Source organism: Tympanuchus pallidicinctus, unplaced genomic scaffold, assembly GCF_026119805.1.
Source record: "Tympanuchus pallidicinctus isolate F22 unplaced genomic scaffold, pur_lepc_1.0 scaffold1, whole genome shotgun sequence".
NCBI lineage: Eukaryota > Metazoa > Chordata > Aves > Galliformes > Phasianidae > Tympanuchus > Tympanuchus pallidicinctus.
The window spans coordinates 94,805,673-94,830,044 of record NW_026294618.1 but is presented as its reverse complement, the minus strand read 5'-3'; the positions used below and the strand labels follow the sequence as shown (position 1 = coordinate 94,830,044).

The following is a 24,372-nucleotide window of genomic DNA, read 5'->3' as shown; positions in this document are numbered from 1 at the left end:
CTGATGGCTCTCAGTTGCTGTGTTCACCCTCCAGTGGATTGGACAAAGCCAGTGCCTAATGAGGAGCTGCTGCCAGCCCTGGGGTACCTGGTACAGGGTCATTGAAGCCCAGCTGGGCTTCATTAATGAGGACTGGCCTGGCAGAGGAAGCATTGGCAGTGGGACAGTGGCACAGTGCAACCTTTGGAGCCTGAACCACCAGCTCAGCAGTGGGGGGAAAAGCTTCAAGTTAGTAGGGAAACAGAGTGGCAAAGCTGAACCTATCTTTGCTGACCCTACGCTTCTGTTTTTCCATCTCTCCTTCCATACTTCAATATTTTGGAGTTTGTTTATTAACAAATTGGAGGAGGGGGAAGAAGGAGGAGGATAAATGGGGATAGATAAAAGTGAAAGGGGATAACAGAAATAAGAGAAAAATGACTGCATGTCATATCTGTGGATTACCTAACATGCTCAGTCTAGTTTCCAAGGTCAAAGCAGCCTGGTCATGGCAAAGAGAGAGAAAAAGTAGAGGGGACATGAAATCAAAACAGAGACCAGACATTCAATAGGTATCACAATGAGAATCACAGCATTGTAAGGGCTGGAAGAGACCTCCAGAGATCACCAAGTCCAGTCCCCCTGCGAAGCAGGCTCCCTACAGCAGGCTGCACAGGCAGGAGTCCAGGTGGAAGTAACTGTGATTTGGGCACACCTGGTTTTCCTCTAGCAGAGGAGCATTGCTTGTTGAAAGCCATGTATGACAACCAGGCAGTTCTAGGAATGGGAATAATTCATGGGAAACAATAATGAAGTACTACAAGCAGAGTAGTCTAGTGTCTATCTCGGTATTCATCCAGGACCTGTTTCTATGTTTCTTTCTTCCTCTTGCTGGGGTCTAACGGGGCATCAGTCAGTGGCTGTTGAGCAATGTGCATCACTTGTCATACACATTCATATATACATGTAGTCATAGCTATTATCCTTTTCCTCAGATTTTTCTCCAGGATGCCAGGGGGTTTCTATGGCTTCTGGCATGGGGGACAAATCTTTTGGGAATTCCTCTGATGTCCACATTTGATTGCAATGTGGTACATCAGCAGCAGGTTTTCCTCACCAGTCTTTTGCTCCTTTCACCTACTAATTCTATAAGTCCAGTTAAAAAGCCCAATCTAATACATTTTGAGTAAGTATTTTGGAAACTTATGTTCATGCTGGGCATTATCACAGATCACGTCAACTTTCTTTTCACCAAATCTTTCTTTTTCAAGGTCAACTACCCTTTTTTTTTTTTGTGTATGATTTATTGTTCTTTACTATGTTAAAGATCTCTTCAATGTTTCAGTTACAGGTGAGAAGAAGAACCAATGACTACTGCTCTACCAGTTTATCCTGGTGGGTAAGGCCATATCTGTACTGAACATCAAACAGCAGTAGCCTAACATTGTGAAGCACAGCAACTGTCTTCAGCTGGTGTAACAGTTGGAGATCTGGCTGCTAAAAACACAGCTTGGCTTAAGCCTGTTCCTCCCATGATTTCTGGCTAATGCAGATTTACCAAAACAATAGAGAAAAAGAAAATATCTTTGAAACTGTCATATTTCAAGTGTAGTCTGGCATGTTAATGGCATTAGCTTCAGGTACAGCTACTGCAAGACATGGTATAGCTTTGACTTTTTTTGTTGGCCACTGTAGATTGAAGAAATTGTGTTTAAACATGATGGTGTAGGTTCCAAACGCTTTAAAAAGAAACGTACAATAACTATGATGTAGATCTCTTAAGGATTGGATCAGAAGGCATATGCACTTGTGAATGTCATGCCTGCTGATTGTAATGGACGTGTGTTAGGAGAGGACTGTGAATAGCTGAGCTCTGTGTGGGCACAAGATGAGAAATACTCCTACTCATTGTCTTGGCTTTGTACACATCAAGGAAGTAGTTGTGACCTGGTTCTGTGAACGTGACAGTAATTCCTTATCTTTGGATACCAGAACATCTATATTAGTTTTCTTTTGAACAGCTGTTTAGGAATTACAGCTGTAGGATTTAGTTTATTTGTCATCAGGAAAGGCTAAGAATGTTGCTTGAGTAATAAAGCCATTTAAGTAATAACCTTTGAAACTGGAGGAGAGCAATGAAATAGCATTATTGATCAGCTCATTTCTCCTCTGTGAATGTTAAATAGTATTTAAAGATTTCCAACAATAAACAGATTGTTTTAAAGTTTGGGAAAAGCACAATGTGGAGTAAAATTAGAGCCACTTAGCCAGTGAGACACAAGTTATTCAGAACAAGATACTGCTTTTAAGGACAGGAGTGATAGGAATACTTCTCTTGCCCTTGTGTTACCTGCTTTGGGAATTCACCTTAATGAAATATATTGCTACCTAGTGCTTATGTGAACTTTCGCCTGAATATTCTTTTGAAGCACTTTGTCATTGCCAGTGAAAATAAGGTGAAATCTCCGATCTTTGGGAAATTGCAAACAGCTTTACAGGCTAAAGATACAAAGGGAAGCAAATTCCCGGAGAAAAGAGAATTGTCACTGATTATTTCTTGTTTTAAATTTCTGTTCCAAATCTGGGAATTTGGTGACCAGTTTCCCTACCCAAATGTGGCTGATTTTGACAATTATTCGAGGCTGACAGTGCTGTAAATGAGGGGAGATGCAAGCATATTGTTGCAAAAGAAAGCAAAGCAGTTTTGCTCTCCAGGAGTCCGTATCGATACTCCTCCAAACAGCAAGTGGGGAAATGGCACCAATAGTGCTGCTCATGCACACAGCAGAGGAATCTTCCATGGAGACTCCAAGGAGAACCCCCTGAAATCTGGGTGCAAGGTAAAGAGCAAAAAAAGTACATTTTCTGAGAGGTGGGGAGGGTTGAGTTTACCACCCAGTGAAGTCACTGACAGCTGCAAAGACCTGGGCCGACCTGATAGCCCCAGCACTTGGTTTGAGGTATTTCCAAATACACCATTCCCTGCCTGTTGCCTTGAGAGAACAGATGGAAAGTGTTACTAGTAAAGCACGTTTTCATAGTCTTTCTGGTTCTCTTTAGCAAGAGCCTTAAAAAAGTCTTCAGACAAATTAGTGCCTGAAGGTAGAGGAAGTCTTTAGCAGTGCCGGAGAACTGCTGACTCAGCCGGTTCTCAGAGCTGCAGTCACATGGACCAGCTTTCTGCCTGTGGCATTTCCACTGTGGATGGTGGTTCCTTCAGAATCAATTACATTATGCTCAAATGTTGTCTTAACTTTAATGAGTCCAGTTAAATCCTAAGGGTTACTTATGAGCCATAGTTCAACAAATGGCATACGCAGCAAAAGTCAACATGTGACCCAAGGAAAGATCAAATCAGATAAGCCTGATCTTACCAGGATGTGGATGCCTGCATTTTGCTGCCTTCTAATCTCATGTGCTTCTGCCCTACACACTGCTGAGCCTGGCCATGTCCCTGCCTGCATCTCAGTGCAGAGTAGAAGAGCACAACAGCAGTGGAGTGAAGGGTTTCACAGGGAGCTTAAGTGCATACATGTGGCTGTATGTGTGACCATATGCGCATCGTGAGTTATAAAGATTCTACAGAGAAATGTACGTACTTTGAAATAACACACAGTAATTATTAATTAGACAGTTTAGAATTATTTGGGCTGGATAGTCAACTGAGAAGAGTTAGCATCTCAGATGGTTTATTTTTACCTGTGCAGTGCTGCTGAGCTCCTGTTCTTTACAGAAAACTATCATTCTCTTGCCCCTGTGGGAGCAGCTTTTCTCTCTAGCTTGGTGTGACATCACTGGAGATCTGGGTTGTGCATTTGCCATGGCAGTCCCAGATATGTGTTCATTCAGTGCTACACAGAGCAACAGAGCGGTCTGCAGTAAGTCTGTGAAGTCCTTACCCAGGCCATCTGGGACAGAAATATTTCACCTTGGAGACTTGAAAGAAACTTATTTTTTCCACTTGATTATAGGTGCAAAATCCATCTTTTGCATTGCATGGGATCAAAAAGATTCAAACCAATATTCTGCATACTAAGAACATCATTTTAAAACAACACTAATTTTTATTTTAAAATAAATGTTCTTTAGGACATTATTTCAAGCTGGGAAAATGCTTTGCCTTCCATTAATCATGTGGCATGTTCAGTTTCAAAGAAGCAAGGCTGTTTTTAAATCATGTAAGATCTAAAAGAAGAACCGAGTCTGGAAACTTAATTGTTTCTTTGTATGTTCTATAAAAGTCAAATATAGCTGAACTAAATTTTTCAAAATCTGTTAAAAAGTTTGTTTCCAGGCTTAAATCGTCTCTGCCAAATTTCAGCTGAGAATGAATTTTCATCCTGATGTTGATTTAGAAAAACATTTAAGCAGATGGGTTAATTTAAGCTTCTACGTCATGTGGGCTATTGCATGTGCTGAACATCAAACGTGTTTTGAAGTCTTCTGCTGTGATAAGGAAGGAGATGTTTCATGTTGAAAATGGGTTTTTTTTTGAGAACTTCCATGCTTTCATGTGGAAAATCTGTTTCTCCTAGAAAATAAAATATGATGGAACGAAAGCTCTTTGCAGTGGGGAATAGAACTACCAATAAAGAAATTGTTGGTCAAGATCTTATTCTTTCTGATACGTAGCCAAATGAATGCAGCCAAAGGGAACTCTGCCTGGAGGTGTACCTTTCAAAGTCCTCTGTAAAAGCCTTTGACTTTAAAAGGCATTTGATGGAACCTGTAGTGATGGGACATCTGAGCTATTGAGTTTGGGTGCTCATGTTGAAGAATCTGCAGTCTCTCATCATTCAGGCTGTGGTCCCATGGCCGGGCAGAGGGCTGATATCTCTGGAAACACCTCCTAACTGCCCTGGCTACCAGTAATTGGCCTCTTTGCTGTCTCTGCTTCCAACATGCTTGGACCATTGGCCGAAATGCAGCTGGGGGCAGATTGATATAGATTGACTAAGTCCTGGGAAAAGTACCTAGATAATGATCTTAGTTTGGGAAATTGATTACTCCTTTCTTCTGTGAGGAAGGTGAAGGTACTGTTCAAAGCTTGCTCTCAAAGGACCGAGCTGTGTATCAGTTTGTTATTGTACAACTTGTATTTGTAATTAGAAAGTAGAATACATTGTTCAGTAATTTTGTGTGCAGACGCATCATGACACGAGAACACCATTGTGCTACGTGCACTCTTCCAGTGCTTTCCTCTAAAGTAAAGCCCTGTGTCTCAACCTCGAGTTGCCCACTGAACCTGCTATCAGAATAACACCAACACAGTGCCTTGTCCCCACGGCTCTGCTAATGCTCCTCTGTGCAGACGCCTGTGGTAGAGTCAGGCAGAAGGTCCAGTCACCCTCACTTTGTGTTTTCTTATCATAGCATAACTCCTTCTACCTCTATGTGAAGTCATGATTTGAATTTTCTGGCTTCTTTCCGATATTTCAGAGTTTTTACTAGACTAACTGGGTCAGAAACTGTTTATTTGTTCAGACTGGTAGAATGCAGGATTAGGAAGCAGTCCATCTGGTTTTCCTAGTCATCTCTGTTACTTCTGATGAACTTTCTGAAACTGCATATGAATAAAGTGATGCAATATTACAGGATTTTCTATAGCATATATAAAAAAAGGCAGTAATATGTGTTTCCCTTTTGCTGACGGATTTTCTTATATTGAAAGAGAAAGACTCTAGTGTTGCAAATGCACTGCACCTCCTTACGTGATTTCAATTTTCCCATTTCCATACAAAGGATGATATCACCAGTATTTTTTTCTATTGTTATCTTGTAACTTTTCAAAATTTACCAAAATACACAAAAGTGTGAGAGGAAAGAATAAAAAGAAAGGAAGGAAGACAGAAACATAGAAAGGAAGTAAAAAAGGAAGAAAAGAAGAAAGGAGGAAAGAAAAAAATTGAAGCAGTTTTTAGTGCTTTAAGACCACCAGAGATGTTTTGAAATGTTAAAGGAAAAATCCTTGGGGAAAGAAACTGAAAAATGTGGTGAGGGACAGGATAGTATTTGCTTTCACTGAGCAAAACAACAACAACAAAGAAGTGAGGAAAATCAAAATCACAGAATGGAAACACACATACTTTGAGAAGCTGAGATTATTTGTGGTTTCAGTCTTAAGGAGTAGAAACAGCTTCAGCATATTTTTCATCAATTTATTTTTTGAGTACTTCATGGTATGAGGAAGATCTTTTCCCAGCCCCTCCACGCCATTTGAACCTCAGGGAGGTGACAAGAGAGGCTGTGACTGTACCCTGCAAGGCTGAGTGGGAGAGCCAGTCCTTTAATATTGGTGTGAGACAAGCCAAGATTAATTTATTGAATCCTTTTGTCTAAATCAGTTCATTTCAGCTGCACTAATGATCTTTGAGTCAAGATGGGATGTATTTTTAAATGTCTTCTCTGCCTCAGTTACTGGGTATCATTTTGACATGGTAATAGTATGGTGAGCTTCTATCTTACGGGATATCAGATAGTCCAGTTAGCTCCACCAGTCACTCAGAAGTCTCCAGATAGTGCTAATTCTGAGTGGTCCCATCGGGACTTTATTGGAATGGAAAGTCAGGATGGAAAATCCTTGCTGATGCTCAGACCCAAAGGCCAAGGTTGGAAAAACAGAACCCAGCACACTTGCAAGAGGGCAGCTATTCCTGCATGTGTCAGTACTGACGTTTCTCCTGCACTGGTGAGAAACCACCCACAGATCCAGAACTGTGTCATGTGTTTTTTCCAGGATAACCAGAAAGGCATGTGTAGATTATCCTTACGATAGATCAGTTGGCAGAACAAAATTGTATGTATTTAACAAACAGTTTAAAATTAAACATAATGTATTTTTAAAGCTACCACTTGGATTTCTTGCTTGAAGCAGTGATAGCAGAAAAGATCGATTCTCCTGATCAGTAATTAAAATGCCGACTTTTTGTACTCCTCTATTTGTAGTTACAGTAGCTGGTTTTTATATTTTAACTGTTAATTGAGATAAAATGCAGAGAGCGTGATTGGAACCTAAACAACAATATGCCAAACTGTGTGAATTAATTACAAAGAGAAGGCCTTCTCCTGAATACCTGTCTATGTGGGTTTCCTCAGCAGCTAGGATAGGAGGCATTAATCAGCAAGTTAAGTCCTGTGTGATCACTGCTATCATTGGCAGGTTTCTAGGTGTTGTTTATTACATGGCTGTGCGTAGGGGTGACTGAACCTCAAAAGGTTTAGAAGATTCAATTCTAATTATTCCAAGTATCAGAATGGCTGAACGCTTATCTGAAGCAAAACCTCCAAAGCCAGTTGGGAGGCTCCCAGGCAGAGCCTTCTGCTTGCCCTTCAACTCGTACCCCTGGCTGTGGCAGGATGCCTTTTGGGAAGGCTTTGTGGAGCATGGTTGGAGCAAGACATCTCTGATGTGGGTCTTCGTGGTGTGGCTTGCTGTCAAAGACCACAAAATCAAGTCTTTCAGCTGCACTGCCAGGCTAGACCAGGTAACAGGGCTGAAGGGACAGGATAGAAAAAGGGCTGCAGCTGAGTGTGATAATTTAAGGGAGGGAAAGGGGTTTCCTTGCCCTTCCTCTCTATTGCTAGCAGCGGCCAGAATGTGAATTGTATTGGGCTAAGGCATCATAGTGTTATACTACCACAAAACCAGTAGCTCACTTCAGTCTGCCTGTACCTCCCACTTTGGCCAGGCTAAGAAACAGCCCAGAACCATGCAGTAGTGATAATTTTGGAGAGACGCTTAATTGCAAGAGCTCTTTTCAGTGATATAAACCTGATTACAATGCCTGTGTTGCTGCTTTCAAGCAGCAAAGAACAAGTATTGTAGACTTGGGTTTTATAAATGAAGCTGAACTCATGTTGCCAAATGCTTGGGAATTTGAAATTGCTCTAATGTTTTCCTTTGATGCTTACTGTTTGTGATCATTATGACTCATTTTCCAGCAGAAGTCAGAGGTTGTGTCTGAAAATGAGATCCCATTGTATACTTCCAGTGACGTCCAGACCCACTTCACAAGCATGAAATCAAAACAGAACACATAGAGGGGATGGGAGCTTTGCTTAGAACCTTGGGATGGGAGCAGAGCTGAGTACAGTCTATGCCTAGCACAGAGACGTGTCTGCAGAGCTGGGAATTGTTCACATTTCACAAGACTGTCCTTTCTGCTGACATTCCAACTATTACAGAAATTAACAGTGTAGTAAATGTCAGTGCTGGCATCCTTTTGTCCAGTACGCAAATAACTTTGATGGCTCCCTACTGGAAAGACAGAGAAAGCCAGAACCCAGGTATTTTTATCTGGTTTGTTTTTTGTCTCATAATAGAATAAATCTTCAACGTATCTTGTCTGTGTGGTGCAGGTTAAAACAGTGCCACTGCAGCTGGAAAGTTTTCTGCTAATGTGAGAGAAATATTTCAGGAATATTATGCTATTCAAGCATAACCAAGAAGTTTCTGCTTCTTTTTACCAATCCCGTTATTTCTGCATACTACTCTATAGAATACATATAATTCAAGAATTTGAATATTAGTTCTTTTCAAAGAAAGAGAATTTAGAAAGCTTTCCTGGTCATCTCATTCACTTCTTCATCTAACATTTTTTCCACCAATCTTTTCTTAATCTGTAGTAAATTTAGCTATAACTGTCATTCTGAATTATTGGTTTTATGGCATCCGGCTAGTACTTGATCTCTGCTATGGCCAAGACCATTTCCATCCCAGTTCTAGCTGAGTTATGGAGATCAAGCAGGAATCTAATCCCAGCCATAGCCACAGAACCCCTTGGACTAGGAGGAAATAAGACAATTGCACACTGAACTGAGCAGATTCTGACCAGGAGACTCTGCTGTTGAAATTCTGTTGTGGAGTTCCTGGAGAGACGTCTGTAAAGTCTGTGGATCTCACTGTGATGGAAGAATTGCATGAAATCTACCTCAAATGATACTTTGTTTTGACCCTTTACTGATATTCAATTCCTGCAGTGGGGTTTGATACATCAGGAGGAAGAAACAACTAGGTCTATTGTGAACATTCTTGGCTGCTTCGGCTATTGAGTGGTATCAGACATGTGCCAGCAGAGTCTGCTCTTAAAGTGAAGTATTTTGGTATTCACATGACCCAGTGCAATAGCATGCAGGATGACAGTGGCAAAGGAAATGAGTCAGCATCCTGGGAATCAATGAACCAGACGGTGGTTCAGCACCATGGGAACAGAGCGCTTTGAGATGTCATCTGTAAAAGCACCTCATTAAGTAAATCACTAGAGAATGATGACAGCAGAGGCAATATTTTCAGTTCCCCTGAGGAAACACAGCTTCCACTGAAAAACTCCTGGCAGTCATTTATGGGAAAATAATATCTTGATTAACAGTTTCCTATAATGCAGGTTTTCTGATCAGTTCTTTTGTCTTCCAGCTCTAAAATGTCCTTGTGATTTGGCATCCCCATGGTGGCCTGTGCCCCCAGAATAACTGCCATCTAGGAAGTTTGTGCTTCCCTGTCAGGTTTAGCCACAGCACCACTGTGAATGACGATCCCAAATCTAAGAGCAGATGTTGCTCAGTGCTATGGAGCAAGGCAAGATGTTGGGTTTTGTCCAGGCCTGATGTAAGCAAGTCTTGCAGGGCTCACAGTATTGTTGAATTTGGCCTATTCTTCTTATTCAGAAATGACTGTACTGCCTACTTGGCTGTCCCAGTCCATCATCCAGAGCCAAAGGAGTCTAAGACTAGCTGGGGAATTTGAAAGTGTAATCCTGATTCTCTTCAACTCAATGGGCATTTTGGTGTTGATTTCAGAGGGGTGAGAATTTTACCCCAAATATCCCCAATATCAGGAATACTTTCTGTTTTTGTGATTCCTTGTGTAAAATGTCAGATGCTCTTTTCCTTAGTTTTGCTTCTTTATTCAGTATAAAAGATCTGCTTGGATTATTTTAATTGGCAAAAATGTTTTTCCAATGTCTGTGGCAGAAATAGCTCTGTGGATGAAGTGCCAGGCTAAGTAGTTCCTGTTAAGTAGCCCCTCTGCAACCCTGCTGTTAACACCAGTTATTACTGCCAGACACCTCTACACAGGTTGTGTAACGTCTAAGTTTTTAGTGGCTGCTGCTGTTCTACTGTTGTTGTGGATTTTCTTTTTCTTTTACCTTTGATTCCTGGAGGAATTAAATTAAAGTCTGTGATCAAGGAGGGAAAATGGGAGAAGTGAAACCCTGGGGCCAGTCAAGGTGAAGCCAAAGCTTCTGTGGGTTGAAGTAGGGCAAGATTTTCATCCAAGAAGTCTGAAAGGTGCAAACAGACCACACCACAGACTTGATATGTGCTACCACTTGATACTGGCTCTTCTGGTGTCAACCCAGGAAGCATCCGAGTGGGGGGGAGGGCGCGGGATTCCAGCAGGCAGCCGCATAGAACTCCAGAGGTTTGAAGTCTTTCCGTGCTGAAAGCAGGGTAGAAAAGAGAGACGTACTATTGGGAGCAGGTAAATTGGTTTTAACTTTTATGCAGGGCTTTGGGAGAGCTGAATTAATTAGAAGACTGTGAAGTGCCATCAGACAGGGCTCCTCACAGAGCAAACACGTGAATGTGTTGGCAGCCACCTGTGATGCAGTGGTCCAGTGTCGGTAAACCACTGAAGAAGGACCATGTATAGTGTGGAAATAGATCTGGAGAGCAACAGTCTCAGTGGGAAAGGAGCCATCAGCTTCCATGTTCAAGTTTGGTTGATATTCTTATGCATAAGAGAACATGGGTACAATATGAAAATATTTGGAAGTGAGAGTTTTCCAAAATACTGAAGTTTGTCTTGTTTGTTTTTTGAGCATGAGTCTCATTACTCCCAGGATGTATCTGCTGTAGAAAAAGTGATGCAAAGGATGTTCATTTTTTGATGAGTGTAGTTTAATTGTAAAGTCCTTTCCTTGAGACAAATATGCAATATGTGTATCACCCATTTGGTACTGCTCTCTGGGCATCAGGATGGCCACTTAAACAGTTTCAAGAGTCCCTAAGCTGTAGTTATTGCATCCTAGTCTATAAATGTTCACCTGGAATCATGGAAGTATTATTATTATTACTGTTTCAATTATTAGGTCAAGGTGTTCATTCCACAAGGTTTTGTGTGCCCACTTTCCAGATAAATTAAAGATTCCTTTTCTATTTGGTAATGTTGTATAGGGATTAGTCATACTTTTTTTAACATCAGCATCTGTTCCATGACAGCTTCTCTTCTCCCTTCTCCCGTTTCTGACACAAGTAATTTACTTGTTGAGGTTTTGTTGTATTTCATAGCTGAACTTAACTTTGAAAATTTGTTGGAGAGGACATAAATAAATCAGTAGTTCACTCAGCAACACTGCTAATGTGGTTAATAAAACAATTTTTTATAAATTTGTCACAGATCTTGAAAATGGTGCCAGAACCTTTTAAATCTGAAGCCCCACTTTTCTTCCACACACCTTTCCCACCATGCAGCTCACATTTTCAGATTCTGCAGATGGCTACGACACCAAGAATGAGAGGCACAAGCATGAGAATTTTAATTCTTCATAATATGGTAAATATACAAAGCCCTACGTCTGTTGCCCAGATGGCAACATCCTGTAGAACCTGCCGACTTCAGTTCTGTTAAACATTTTATAGTCAGTAGCTGTAGGACTGATATTAAGTCTGCAATCTCAATAAATAGATAGATAGATAGATAGATAGATAGATAGATAGATAGATAAATAAGAGAGAGAGAGGGAAGGTAAAAGCAATCATTTATTTTATTTGAAAGTGCTTTTGCAGAAATACCTGCGAGGGAAATAAGTGTGTGTTTCATGTGAGGGAAGGGGGATCCCTTTGCTAATAAAGTTGTGTCCATAAGTAGACACAATTATATTACTAGCATGATGCTGATTAAATGTAAGAGGTTACAACTCTAAACAAACCAGCAATAGCATTATTTTGACTTTGTATTTGCCTTCCACTAGATTAGATGGCAGAGGGAAAGTTGTTACTGAGAGTGGTGAGGTGCTGGCGCAGGTTGCCCAGAGAGGTTGTGGGTTCCCCATCCCTGGAGGTATTTAAGGCCGGGTTGGACGGGGCCCTGCACCATCTGATCTAGTACTTGATCTAATGGTTGGCAAGCCTACCTGTGGCAGGGGATCTGGAACTTGGCGATCCTTGGGGTCCCTTCCAACCCAAGCCACTCTATGATTCTATGACTGTATGATTTCCTGTGAGACAAGCGTTGTCTGTTCATGCTAGAGTCTTCTTAACACAGAAGTCTCTCTGTGTGATCAGGCAGATGGCAGTCTGTAGAAAAGCATGTCAAGGCAGCTAGGAACATCACCTTGAGTAGTGAGGGGCTTTCAGGAGCAATCCAGGCTGTTATGTGCCTGGATGCTCCCTCTGCAAAGTCTTGTATGCAGTGGGAACTACAAAGCTGTACCCTGCCTCTCCAGTCTTGGGCCCTTTTTGGAAATTCTTCCACAGTGTCCCCTGCAGAGCTGTGTGTGCTCTGGAACATGTCTAAAGCAATTTTAACACCATTGCCATTAACTGACAGTTTGTGACAGCTCTGCTACTGTGGCTAATGGGGGAGCAGAAGAGACAAGTGTGTATGAAGGAAAACTGCCGTGAAATTGCCTCTCCGTCTGCCTTCCCTTGTCTTGCTTCTCCCCAGTGGGCCAAATATAGGAGTCTCATTATCTCCCCTGGTTCACAGTACATGGAAGACTGATGTTTCTAAATAAGAAAAAATCAGTAAAAATATCTCAGACCTACAAAAGTTCTTCTCTTCAAGTTTGATGAGAAAATAAAGCAAGAATTTTGTGAAAATGATCATAGTGGAATCTAAACTATGTAAAACCTGCCCAAATACTCATATAAAAGAGACCAAGTATACTGCCTGCTTAGTTAAGGTTCCTGGAGATGCTTAGGCAGCCTGGAGCTTTCCTTTCATGATGGTGCAGGTAAATGATGCAAACTTCAGCTTGGCTAGTTTTATTTCTGTACAACGGAGAGCTTTTTATTAGCTGCAGTATTTGTTTGAAATGTGAAGAGAGTTTGGGGATTCAAAAGCACTGTGGACTGAAACTGAAGAAAATATTTTTACAGCCCGCTGTGACCTGAAATCCCTAAGCTTTGCACAGCTGTAGAAAGAAATCCATTTCAGAGTCTGTTGTGTTCAGACATGAGCATAAAACACAAGCTTTCAGGCGTGTGTCCTGAGAATGAAGAATTAGGCATCTAGGGAATGAATTCCCAGCAAATATTATTTATTCCTAAATTCATCAAGCAAGTGAAAGTAAATTAGAAGTCTGGGCTGTGTTTGCCTGTCAATTTGTATGCCAACAATAAGGCTACAATGTTTTAGAAATACAACATTGAAGGCGGAAAGGCCGTTTCCCCAAGTCCTTCACTGGTGTCACCCAGGCCCTGGTACCCCAAATCTCCAGGTGCAGTTGGGGCCTCTCACTGAAAAATGTCCTCATCCCCATCCAAAGCAAAGCTAAAAATAATTGTACTTGGATAATGAATTATGAAATAATTATAAAACATTCTGAGCTACAGCAAAATCAGCATGGGTCTGGAGATCAGCTGCCATGCCAAGACCTCAAACAACTGGAATAATCTAGAATGAAATTTCTATTTTAACTTATTATTTCCATGCTTTATAAATACACTAAGTCTTTGGTGTTGGTGGTCATATTGCATCCTGTTGTTAGCACCTGGACCAAGCTGAGAAAATCCAGTTCTTGGCATGTAGAAATGAATGCTTTGGATTAACAATTCATTGCCAAATTACGTGGAAAGTGTTCTCTTGCCCGGTCACTATAAATTAGATTAATTGTAACACAGAAACCATGGGGAGGGGGAAAAAGCAGTGTTATGCTCTGAATATCATTGTACCCATTGATTACACAATAGGAAAGTAATCCTGAAACAGAACTACTGGGCACCATGCAGAGATTCAGAATGAAAGAGATGAATGTGCTGTTACCAGTAACCACAGAGCCATGGAGCAGGGTGGTAGAAAGAGGCGTAATCAGCATAAGGAGATATTAATCACGTTTCCCACTATTAGTTTGTTGTTCACTAATGTAGATGGCATCTGGGCTTTACTCAATAGGATGGAGCTTAATAACAGGAGAGAGACTGACTTTTTATAGAGACTGATAGTTATAGGACTTGTGGGAACAATTTAAAGCTAAAAGAAGTGATAATTAGGGTAATTATTAGGAGGAAAAGGGTCACCATCACTAAGAGTCACCATCAGAGAGCAGTGAGGCCCTGGCACCAGAGCTGTGGGTGCCCCATCCCTGAAGGTGCTCCAGGCCAGGTTGGATGGGTCCTCGGCAGCCTGAGCCAGTGGGGGCAGCTCTGTTCATGGCTGGGGGTGGGGCTGGTTGCACTTTAAGGTCCTTTCTGACCCAACCATTCTATGATTACCATCTGCCTTGTTTCAGGTTGTTTTCTCAAGCAAACAAGAAGTCATGTGTGGATTTTTCACCTAGATAAGTGACAATCCAGGCTGGAGGGGTGGCAAGTGTGTCTCTTGCTGAGCATGCCAGGCCGGGAGGCAGGAGGCTGTTCTCCACCCTGTTGTTCACCTGCTTGGAGACACAGGGCAGCTCCTATGACTTGCTTCGCTGGCTGTGAAATGTTTTAACTGAACCTTCCCGTCAAGAAGCGTTCTGAGATTTTATAAGTTGGAAATGTAATACACAGTGCATAATATAATTTCTAATTTTATAGCGTGGTGGTATTTCCATCTATGCAACATCTCATTTAAGCACCTGATATAGAAGGATCAGGGAACAGTAAATGCCAAATAAGGTAATTGTTTTATGTAAGTATACCTTTTCTGTAGTTGCATAGGAATTGGACTCAGTAATCCTTATGGGTTGTCCCAACTTGGGATGTTCTATGATTCTACGATGTGGATGTGAGATCAGGTGTTTTGCATGTATCCCGACATATAAAACATCCTAAGGAGTAATCCCAGCACACAGTAAGCAAGGCCCTTAGGTCTGTTGAGAGAAACAAGTGCTTGGAACACAAATGTTCATGAATATTTACATTCCTCCAGTATGATGTCCGGTCCTATTCATATTGTCCTTTCCTTGCACTGGAGCCAAGCTTTGAATCAAAACTCTTGTCACAAGCCCACAACTACAAGTCAGTCGCTACCTGTTCTTTGTACAAGGAAGCAAATCAAACAAAGTAGTTCACATTTATTTATTTATTAGATGTGCTCAAAGTGTGGATTGCTTGAGAACACAGGCTTCATTTTACCTTTGTGTATCTTTAAAGAAATCAAACTGTTCTCTGTTGACTTTGGCCACAAGCAGTAGCTGCAGAGCAACCTCGCTCAGTCGTGCTTTGTGCATTGTGGAAAATCCTTCAAGGTTAGCAAACTTCAGATACAGAGTTACGTAAATGCAGTAGGATGCCTTTGAAGAAAACAACTGATTGTCCAAGAGCAGTCAGCATGTGGGTATAATATTAGAGCTGAGAAGGAAAGAGAGGAGGATCCTTCAAAGGGGGGTCATTATATTCTACCCCATTTTCTGCAGAAAATATTTCCTGTGCTATAGAAAAACAGAATGACTAGTGTGTAACATAAACCCAGGATAGAATGCATGCTTCAAAGACACCTTGGGCCTACTAGTAAATTCATGCTACCCCATGGGCACAGCAGTAGTGGAGGACATTGTTCAGCAATTTACATTAGCACGTGCTTTATCCTTTTTTGACATCTGGGAGGCTGTTGAAGGACATGACTGATTTCCAGTACCTAAAAAGTGCCATTGATTTCAACCTGCAATATGAAGGTAGTTACTATCCTAATGATTATGAAGCATTCCTGAATTCAGTACCTTCGGTGACTGATAATTTAGTGTGTCCAAATGTATTTTATCATATAAGCAGCTTCCTTCTTGAGAAATAATAACTGATTTGTTGCCTACAATGGTAGCTCATTTCTTATTTAAAACTTTTCTTAGGTCTAGTAACTTAAGTGCCTAATCTGATCTCCTCTTGTATTCTATTAAAAGCAAACACAGTGTCAAATGTTTGTATAAAATCACATGCTTTTTCCACTTCCTTTATGTTTCTTCTAACTTTTGAGTATGAGTGAAGTAGTAACACAAGCTTAAATTTGGTCTTTGCTTTTTTATGAGGATGAAGGCATACTAATGTCTGCTGTGTAGCAGATGATGCTTCTGGATTGTTCAAGGACATGAATAATTAAAGCACACATTAAGTCTTAGTAATTGCAGTTTTATAAAAGGGTTGTACTTGTGGCTGAATACTTTTCTTAACTGCAACACAGAAAACGCGTGCACAGCAGACGTTGGCAAACAAGTTCAAAACTTCATAATTAACTGGCTGTCAAAAATTTGGAAGCAAAACACAGGAGGTGGTTAGAAAATCAAAGTATGATGTGTTTTTAATCACAAAACACAAGGAAAATTTAAAAATTTATGAGTAATAAATCTATATTGTTGGTACCAAATGGCTCCCTTTGCAGTCCTTTAATGTAACACCTGTGCTTCCTCTCTATGAATAACGACCCATTTTTTGACTGCCTGAGGAGCAGTGCAAGAGTAGGTTTGCAGGCTCAGGAGAACAAAGTCAGGTTCCCAGACTGAGTTCTGACTGCACTTTAGGATTCCATTTACAGTCTGTTTGGTTTGTAATTCAAATCGCTCCAGACCAGAGTTAATGTTTAGACCACAGCCACCTGAAATTTGCTTCAGGGCTGAAGCTCAGCCAGATTGCGAATGGAGGAAACACTTGAGGTTTGCTAAATACAGTTAATAGGGGATTAGAAGCTGTGTTTTTTATGGTAGTGCAGGGAGGTCTGTAATAGAAAAAAACCTGAAATGCAAATATATAACTTCAGCCATGCTAGGAAAGATGCAACTGATTGCTCCCCAGCTGTCTAGTACCTGTTCTTTCTGTTGTTACTTAAAGGGAAAATGAGAGGAAAAAGGTTAACAAAGCTCTGATAAAGTCTATGGTGAGAGTCTACTGCAGGTGCTGCTGGCTGATGGGAAATGACCCAGTGGTGAGGTGACTGGTCTGTGAGTTATGAGATCCAAGAAATACTTGTCTTTCTGCTGCAGGTTTGGTGTGTAGGCAAAGATTGCCAAAGCTTTGTTTTTGTTTTCCATTGCTTTTTAATAGCCACACTCATTTAGCTTGGGGCACCTTCATGGTGAGCGCGTTCAGTGCCTCATGAAGTGGGGTGTGGGTGCAGGCATCATACAAGTATTAACTGCTGTCCTATAAATCAGAGTCACAGAAATTGAGAGCTGGGAGGATTCTTGGAGGTCTTTGAGCTGGATGAAAAAGGATCAAATGTAGCTAAACCATACCCAGCAAACATTCGTCTTAACATTTTCTTAAAAACTCTGGCAAAGGAAATTCCACAATTTCTAGGTTGCCTGTTCAAGTGGTATTTATCTAAACTTTGTCTGCATAATTTCAGTGGAGATTCCACACTCCTAGGTTGCTTGTTCCAGTATTTCACCACTGAAGCAGAAATGTTTTTCTAATACCTGATCTAAGTTGTCTTTGCTAGAGATTATGCTGAACCCTCATCTTTCCTCTTCCGCTGACTACGAAGATCAATCAATCATTCTTCTCTTCTTAGAAGTCCCTGCATATTGGAAGACTCTTGTCACATTCATTCCTCAGTTTCCTCTCTTCCAGACTAAACAACACCCAAGTCTTCTTTATCCTTCTCTCAAATGGCAGACTCACAGCTGCAGCTGGCCATTACAGCAATTTTTATATTGCCAAAAATGTATGTAGCCCAGTGGTTTCTCCAGAACCAAAAGGATTTACTTTTATGGAACTCCTTGCAAATTTAGTCCTGAAGTTAAGAGGCTCAAAAACTGGTATGGATATAGGAGGCAGTTGATATGGTTAGAAAATTAACATCAGAGAACTCTGGGTGATTCCACCGGTTTTACAGCTTGCATGCTTGTATGTGGAACTAGGTTTTAACTTGACAAAACTAGATTTTAAATGTTATGATTAATTAGAAAAAAATAATGCTTTCCCAGAAGAAGGAACAGGCTGAGGAAGAGCTCGCCATTTTGGGAGGGAAGCTGAGAGCAGGTGAGAGTCAGAGGGGACACAGATGCTGTGTGGCTGAGGGGAGCACCTCGCAGATGCGCACTTTTTTTTGCTCTCTCCCCATCTGGCCTAGACATCCAGTTTGCTATTTTCTTATCCTGTCTGAGATTTCAAGGAAAACAACTCCAAAAAACCCACAAACTTCCAAAATTCCAAACTCTGAGAGTATTTTTTTCCACTTATTTATTTCTTTCGCTTTTAGGAGAACAAGGACTTTAAATCTCCAATATAAATCTCATGATCTCGATTGATTTTGAGAACTTTGTCTTTACTAAACAAAGGAAGACTTCTATTTAAAAACAAACACAATGTCCTCAATCCTCAAATTTCAGAAGACTCAAATCTTTACCAGGTCATCAAGGATGAACTGCTGTTTGTTTGTTTCTAATTTTCTTTTTCAGTTATTATTTCTCTAATGCGGTAATTTACTAAGAACCTGGCTTTGCTTTATAAAACAGATTTGGTCAGAAGACTTTTAGTCAGATAAGGCCATAATTTGTTTCTGAGTCCTTTTCTTTGGAGACTGCCAGTAGGTAGCATGTATCATTAGAAGCATGGGGCAGCTGCTTGGCTTTCAGAGCCTCTCCTGCAGGGTCAGATTGTCACTGCAGTGTCCCTGCTTCTGCCATAAACAGAAAACAGGGGAGGTTTCCAGGCACCTGCAGCTGACTCAGAGTATCTCCAGCAAAGTGCAGCAGCTCCTGTGGCCAGCACATTTTGTGGCACAGTGGCTTGGCCAGGATTTCATTCTTTCTTTAAATCTGAGCAGGAAATAGCAAAGCGAGACATGCATCTTTGATATCCATAGGGAACACTACTGCCTGCTGCCCAGTGCTAGCAATGTTGCATAATAGAGGATCTGGTACTGCAAAGCTCTCAGCTGTCTCTTCAATCTGCTTTTGAAGAAATCTGCATGATAGGCGTGATTTAGAATGCAGTTTTAGCATTATCCCAGTTACTCATATTGCCTGACAACACCACTTCTATGGCAGTAGTGGATGATGTGCTAACTTACCTGCTGCTGGACTAAAACACTGGCTCCATGATATCTTTGTGTTTGACTCACCTTGTCCATTCAAGTAGGGGAAAAATGAAATCTAAGGAAAAATACAAGCTTCAGCACCTCTCATCCCACTTATCTGCCCACTGTTTCAGAGGGGTGGCTGAGGGAATTGGGATTGTTCAGTCTGGAGGAGTCTCAAGGAGGAGACCTCATCACTCTCTACAGCTGTCTGAAAGGAAGTTGCAGCAAGGTGGGGGGTTGGCCTCTTTTGCCACCTAACAGTGCTAGGATGAGAGGTGATGGTCTTAAGCTGTGCCAGGGGAGCTTCAGGTTGGATGCTAGGAAGAATTTCTTGTCAGAGAGTGGTGAGGTATTGGCACTGGCTGCCCAGGGAGGTGGTGGAGTCACTGTTCCTGGAGGTGTTCAAGGAACATGGAGATGTGGCACTGAGGGACATGAGTGAGCATGGTGGGGATGGGTTGATGGTTGGACGTGGTGATCTTAGTGGTCTTTTCCAACTTTAATGATTCTATGATTCTATTAATCTCCATTCTCACTGGAGGAGGTTAGCAATAAATCACAACCAATACCTTACTCAACCTAGTACTAAACAACAAGCTCCCTCAGAGGTTAAAGCAAGCCTGTAAGTGTTGTTATTCCCAAGCCAACATCTGTGGAGATGATTCATCTACCTGGAACAACATCATGAGCTCTGTTTCCGCAGCACAAATTTACAGCTCTCTCTATCAACAGGATTAAGAAGCCTACTCTCAGGATCACCATGATTTAATTACGTTCCTTAAGTAACAAACCTGATAGATGGGGGACCTCTGCACTGTTCTTTACTGCACAGTTGCAACATGACCTGAATTATATGTTGTTGGAAAAGTTCACCTGTGGAAGTTTAATTTTTGTGCCGTCTCCAATATCCCTACCCTTATGAGTTGTTAGATGAATGATCTTCATTCCAAAAACTTCTGAATGTCTGAACCTAATCTGGCAGATACAGCTGAAAGAATCTCTCTTCTACTGTGTGCAAAATATGTGGTAGATATCTGTTATCTACCTAAGGAGAACCTCATCTATGGTAATGATACCAATTGCTTTGTACCAGGGTAAGGAATCAGAGCTGGGAGAATTGCTAAAACATGGTTTGTGCAAACATTCAGACAATTTGTTGTCCTGATGGTCATTTGTGGTCCTGATGTCCTGATGTCCTCATGCTATTCACATCCCCTTCACTGACTGCAAACAGGATTTAAATTCAAGAATACAGACACACATTAATTAATTGTTGCTATTGTTGTTGATGATGGCAATGAATTCAAAATTCCTCGGGGACCAATATGGTTGTCTGCTTTGACCTGTGGTGTAGAAGAAGCCAAAGAATTTGACCTTGCTATTTTTACATTTTTTTCCCCCTACCAAGTACATGAAATATCAATGACGTTAATCTGCAATTGAGCAATGAGTGCATCTTTTAGAAAGGCATCCAATCTTGATTTCAGATTCCAAGTGATGATAGAATTACAAGACCCAAGAGAAGTTACTCACATTTGTTTAAACAAACAAAAAGTATTTCCTACTTGAATGACATGAGCTTCAGCTTCTAATCTGGAGCTCTACTTGTCCTGCCTGCTAGAATACACATCACTCTAACAGCATACATCTTTTCTGATATAGATTGTATAGAATATGAAAGGAAATTATTGACAAGTTTCTTAGGAAAAAATCTTAATGAACACTCAATGTTTCAGGAAAGAAAACAAAATCACTGTTGCTGTTTAACTTATTAGACTTGGCTTTAAAAAAAGTATGATCTTTTTTAAAACTAAATATGATAATGCATGTCATATCAAGGAAAGGGGGCATACCTTCAAATATTTCCATTTGAAGTGTACTGAAAAATTACAGAAGAGAAATTGTATTGATTTAAAATATTCTGAAACAAAAAAGTACCCCATAGACATATTTTAGCTGTTCTCAATTTTAATCACACTTCAATTCCAATTTTATTCACATTTAGATTTCTTTATCACAGCTTTGGACTCTAACTTCCTTGTACAAAAAGGTTATGCTTATTAAACTAATGCCTATGTGTATTCTTGCTGCTATGTAAAAATATAGGAAATTTTTTCTACAATACAAGTGCTGGTGAAAATATAATGTGCTTAAGTTTTAATGATGTAGAAAAAAATTCAAGAACTCCAAAGTCCCTGGAACTAATGAACAAGTTGTCATTTCCCTCAATAGTGATTTTATTTGGAACCTCTGTACGAACTTAAGGAACTCTTGTCATACTTCTCTATCTGTAAACAATCTCCATGTTTTTCTTTCTGAAAACAGCCCCCAAAACCCAAAAGGCTTAATCTGTGTGAGGAAATAAAGCCTGAAATTCACATTTCAAGAAAGCAGACAGTTGACTAGAAAGTGAGTGTTTGTAAAAATACAGATGCAAAACCCAGACATTTTCCTGTTTGGTCCTGCTGTTGGATTTTCAGAAACTACTTTTCTAGCCATTTCCTTTCCCATTATTCTTAATAAAGATTTTCTGGGTTACGAACTATTTTCTTTGGGCCAGGCAAAAGGTGCTAAAGTGTTTTCTCTGGAATTTAAAGATTCTTTTTTTTCGTGAGGGTAGGTATGTTATTCTGCACTGAGTGGGAAGTCTGAAGGGGGAAATCTTACAAATAATTAATTTCAGTAAAGGTAAAATTCTGTTTACTCTTTAATTGACTCCTGGGAGAAGGGAGGCAGAAATAAATCAAGACATTCTACTTTATGACTTCCAACTTCTATGGATTTCCCATTGGTAATGTTTCACTTACTATGGTCAAGGACTTTGTGTAATGAAGTAGGTTAATATGTATAGGAGAGTGTCTCCGCCAACAAGGTTTGCTTGATCCTGGACCAGTAAACACAAGGCTTTCTGTTTAAGTCATCTGTGCCAGCCACCCCTGTTAGACTGTCTATTTCACTTCCACTGCAGCAGCCTCATTTAAGCTGTACCTGCCAACTTGTGACCAAAAATGGTGTATTTTTAATTTGCCTGAGATCACACACTTTGACATAAAACCACAAAAAGGATCAATTTCATGGCTGCTGCTACTCTTTACTTCTCCAATGTTTTCAAAAAAGGGAAGGGAGAGGGGGACAGGAAAGAAGCCATGTAGTCTGTGCTTGAAAAGGATGGGAACACGGAGGGGGTTGTCCTGCTTCCTAGAGCTGGAGCTAAGACCACTGGTAGGTGTTTCACTATTGCAATCCACTATGCTACCGATGCACAGTAACTCTTGCCTGACTTAAATATTCCTTTGCTGTGATGATCTTATCTGATGGGCAGCTTTTTTTTTTATTAGAAAAAGTGGAGGAATGAAGGGAAAAAAACAGCGGAAGTAGCCTTCCTAAATTGCTAGATTTTCCTGGCAGATATATAATCTACTGTCCAGAATCCCTCTAGCATTGGTGTCTGCTGAATTCCTCGTAGGCCTGTTTGTATTCCAAAGAAAATTACTGCACTTGTCTTCAGCTGTTGCCTCTGTTGGAGGTCCTCATGGAGAAGCCAAGAGCTGGGGTGAATCACGTCTTGGAGTACAGAAATAGCCTGGGATTTCTGGCTCTTCTCCCACATGTCCCATTAGATCTCTATGTGTGTTATATTCAAAAAGCATATAGAAATAGAAATGTAAATGCATTTGTGTAAATGAAAGTACATATAAATAATATAGGTGAGTTATAAGAAGAATAAACTGGAAAGTGGTCTGGGACTCCTCCTAAACCAGTGCTGAGGCATATACATTTTATTTCAGGTTAATCAAGGAAAACTAGAGGAAGGCATAAGTAAATTTAACCATGCTGTGAAACCTCAAAGATGCCATACCAAATTCTCTAAAGAAAGATGGTGACTAATAATGCTGAGAATCTAAATGCTGTACCTTGTTGTTGCTGCTAATGTCTTAACCAGTTGTTAACACTTCCGTTTCCAACAGCTTAACTCAGCACAATTTTAAGGTCTGGAGATGGAGTGCCCTCTTTCTCTTCAGGTCAGGATTCCCTTAAATACTTCCTTTTATCTTGCTTGCAACTATATTTGCTTGACAAAAGCATTTTTCTGGGAGTCACTAGCAGGCCAAGTTCCTTTTAATCTTACAAGGCTTGCTCGTGTGCATCATTCCAGACACGTTATGCAAATTTTCAAAACACTGAGTAATCCTTATGTTGTTGATATGCAGAAACTGTCACAATCAACTTCTTTATTATTTTCCCTTCCTCTCTTTCTGATAAGTCTCTTCATGTGAAATTACCTCTAGAATCATAAAATGGCTCGGGCTAGGAAGGGACCTTAAAGTCCACCTCGTCACAATCCCTTGTTGTGGGCAGGGCTGCCACTCACCAACTCAGGCTGCCCAGAGCCCCATCTAATCTGGCCTTGAGCACTTCCAGGGATAGGAACCACAACCACAGTGAGCTCCTTCAGCCTATCTTTATAAGAGAGGTGCTCCAGCCCTCTGAGCATCTTTCTGGCCCTTCTTCTTCCAGCAGGCCACCCTTCTGTTGATGCAGCCCAGGATAGAGTTGGCCTTCCAGGCTGCAAGCACACACTGCTCGCTCATGTACAGCTTTTTGTCCACGAGCTCCCAACTCCTTCTCCACAGGGCTGTTCTTAATGAGTTCTTCTCCAGTCTGTTCTTATATCTGGGATTGCCCCAACCCAAATGTAGCACCCTGTGCTTGGCCTTGTTAAACCTCATTAGGTTCTTGTGGTCCACATTCTGAGCATGTCCAGGTCCCTCTGGAAGGCTTCCTTTCTGTCTAATTTACCAACTGCACCACTCAGCTTGGTGTCACCAGCAAACCAGCTGAGGGTGCACTCAACCCCAGTGTCCATGTCATTGATGAAGATGCTGAAGAGCACAAGTCCCAAGACAGACAGACAGACCCCTGAGGCACGCCACTGGTCACCAGCCTCTACCTGGACAAAGAGCAGCTGATCTCAGCTCTCTGTGACCACCCAGCCAAGTCCTTCTCTGAGTGGTAATTCTCTGTGCGACGTGTCAGGTAATGCACTCCACCTACTGTTCCCCTGCCCCGCAGCAGCACCTGTGGGATGCAGCCTGAGCCGGCAGGGCAGCGCAATGCAGGACGCAGCAGCCGGGCGGCTCCCCCTGCTCGTAGCGGCCACGCGCCAGCCGTTAGCAGCATGAGCAGCACCTGCCCTGCAGGCGGAGCCTCGCGCCCTTCGCCACACGGCGTTG

The 24,372-nt window shown here is 41.2% G+C and overlaps 1 long non-coding RNA gene across 7 annotated transcripts in view; it reads left to right on the top strand.

Annotated features, from left to right (window-relative positions):
* Positions 1 to 24,372, top strand: part of LOC128075557 (uncharacterized) — a 274,797-nt gene that overhangs the window by 101,921 nt on the left and 148,504 nt on the right. Inside the window, exon 1 of one of the 7 annotated variants that reach the window (XR_008203895.1) lies at positions 1,323 to 1,374. The exons of the other annotated variants lie outside the window; for them this stretch is intronic. This is a non-coding gene — a long non-coding RNA (uncharacterized LOC128075557). Of the gene's footprint in view, positions 1 to 1,322; positions 1,375 to 24,372 lie in introns of those variants that run through there. 7 annotated transcript variants of the gene reach the window in all.